Source organism: Arachis duranensis, chromosome 9 (genome assembly GCF_000817695.3).
Source record: "Arachis duranensis cultivar V14167 chromosome 9, aradu.V14167.gnm2.J7QH, whole genome shotgun sequence".
In the NCBI taxonomy this organism is placed as follows: domain Eukaryota; kingdom Viridiplantae; phylum Streptophyta; class Magnoliopsida; order Fabales; family Fabaceae; genus Arachis; species Arachis duranensis.
The window spans coordinates 2,573,230-2,575,316 of NC_029780.3; the positions used below are offsets into that span (position 1 = coordinate 2,573,230).

Below are 2,087 nucleotides of genomic sequence, written 5' to 3' on the forward strand. Positions count from 1 at the left end.
AGAACTGCAAGGGTAATATTATACAAATAAATATAAATTTGCCATTGCAAAAGCAAATGGGATCCCAAAAGAGTGTGTGCACGTATAAAACAAATTATAATGTGATGATGATAGATCGTTCGGGTCTTATTTTCTAAGACCGCTATGAATAGTACAAATTGTTAGGCAGTCTGTTTACGGTGCTCAGACAAAAAAATGAATGGATGAGAAAAGTTATCCTCATGGCAAAAGAAATCTCAGATTAACGAGATTATTTTATCTCATCATCACAGCACCTTCTCCTATTTATAGTTTCAATTCAAAAATGAAAATAAGTAAACAACAAGCAAGTAAGATATAACTGTTTACATATACATGAGAATGATGAGATTAATGGAGACGGAGAGAACAATATATGAAGAATATAGAATGAAAGGTGCTCAGAAGAATGAATGGATAGAATTGTTCTCCTCATAGCAAAAAAATCTCAGATTAACGAGATTATTTCATATCATCATCACAGCACCTTCTATTCACTATTTCACTTCAAAATGGAAAACAAACACACTAGTAACGTTTGAATGTTTACATATTGTCATCTACATATGTGTGTGTGTGTGATTGAGAGAGAGAGAGAGAGAGAGAAGCAAATTGGTTTGTTATATATTCTTCATTCAGTGTCATCATTGCTAGGATAGGCGAACTGTATCTTTAACAGAGATGACGATAATGATTAATGAAGGAGTTATAAACTTATTACAGAAAACTTCAAAGTTACACGTTTAATAGCCCCCGCCACGAACCATAGCTCGTGTTAGGCGGCGCTGCAGCTTGAAGATTTAGGGTTTTTTATCCTTGTTCGTTTTATGGCTCTCTTTTTCTTTGGGTCAGAGTAATTCTGTTTTTTTTTAATGGTCTTGAGAGGAATTCTTTTATAATTGGACTAAACTTTTGGGCTCACAGTTAATTACGTGGATTAAGTTTTTTCACCCCTACCCCTCAAAATTCTTTATTGGGCTTCTTCCTTTATTGGGTCTATCACTAAGCGGATTGGAATTCAAAGGAGAGTATCGCTATGCACCCAGGGTTTCACTTTGTTGACAACCCCACCCCTGTAGTGCTCAGATAAATTTTAGGGGATGATTTTAGTGGGGCTACCTTACACCGATATGTGTAATTTTTTTGCTCTCTCTTTCTGGTAGTTAACCCCGTTTGCTTACAAAAATAAAATTAAATTCTTAGTTAGTATTCTCAAATTTTCCAAGGCTAAACTTCACTTGAACTTTTGTCTTTTGCCTTTCGGCCATATGCAAATACTTTGAGACATACCAAGAGAAAGAAACTGAAAACCATGTAGGACAACAAACAGCAACCGTTTCAAAGAATGAAGAATTGTAGACCCTTTTGTGAGACTAAACTTATTCCATTAGTTAAATACTTTTATTTCCAAGTATGAAAGACTAGTAGCACAAAGCCACAAACAAATCTCTGGAGGGTTGTTTAGGGAAGGCATTAAGAGGACAATTCAGTAATATGCCCGGGGCTGTGATACTTGTCAAAAGAAACAAGTATCAAAACAGTTTCACCTGGAGGCCTCTAGCAGCCCCTCTCCATTCCGTCTCAAGTTGGACTAATATCTCTATGGACTTCAACAGAAAGCATGCGATGGGGGTTGATATCCTCCTTGTAGAGGTAGAGGATAGGCTCACGGAATATGAACATTTCATAGCCTTGTCTCACTCTTTTAGTGCCAAGGATGTAGTATCACTACATGAGTTCCCCAAATCTATCATTTCAAAGATGTCTAGGTTGGCTGAGACTACTTTGAAGCACAGCACAGCCTACAATCCTCAAATGGAATGCCACACCAAAGAGGCGAACAACTTTTTGGAAGCTTATTGGGGTGTTTCACTTATAGAAGCCTAGACAATGACCCAAGTGATTAAGTGGGCTGAATTTCAGCTCTAAAATTATAACGCCTCCTACTTTGCAGAAGGGGGATTTGCTTCCATCAACACTGGAAGAGGTAAATCAGATCCTGATTGAAAGGGCTAAGCAACTTGATGAATTGAAACAGCAGTTACTAAAGACGCAAACCAGCAAACCAG

General features: G+C 37.3%; 1 protein-coding gene and 2 non-coding genes across 3 annotated transcripts in view; all 3 read right to left on the reverse strand.

The window, feature by feature from the left end:
* The window catches only part of LOC107464051 (glyoxylate/hydroxypyruvate/pyruvate reductase 2KGR), a gene marked incomplete in the record, with an annotated part of 3,851 nt that overhangs the window by 732 nt on the left and 1,032 nt on the right, over nt 1-2,087 (reverse strand).
* On the reverse strand, nt 182-274 carry LOC127741869 (small nucleolar RNA U30). The gene has a single exon (XR_008003074.1). It is a non-coding gene; the product is annotated as a small nucleolar RNA U30 (small nucleolar RNA).
* Nucleotides 418-504, reverse strand: LOC127741870 (small nucleolar RNA U30). The gene has a single exon (XR_008003075.1). It is a non-coding gene; the product is annotated as a small nucleolar RNA U30 (small nucleolar RNA).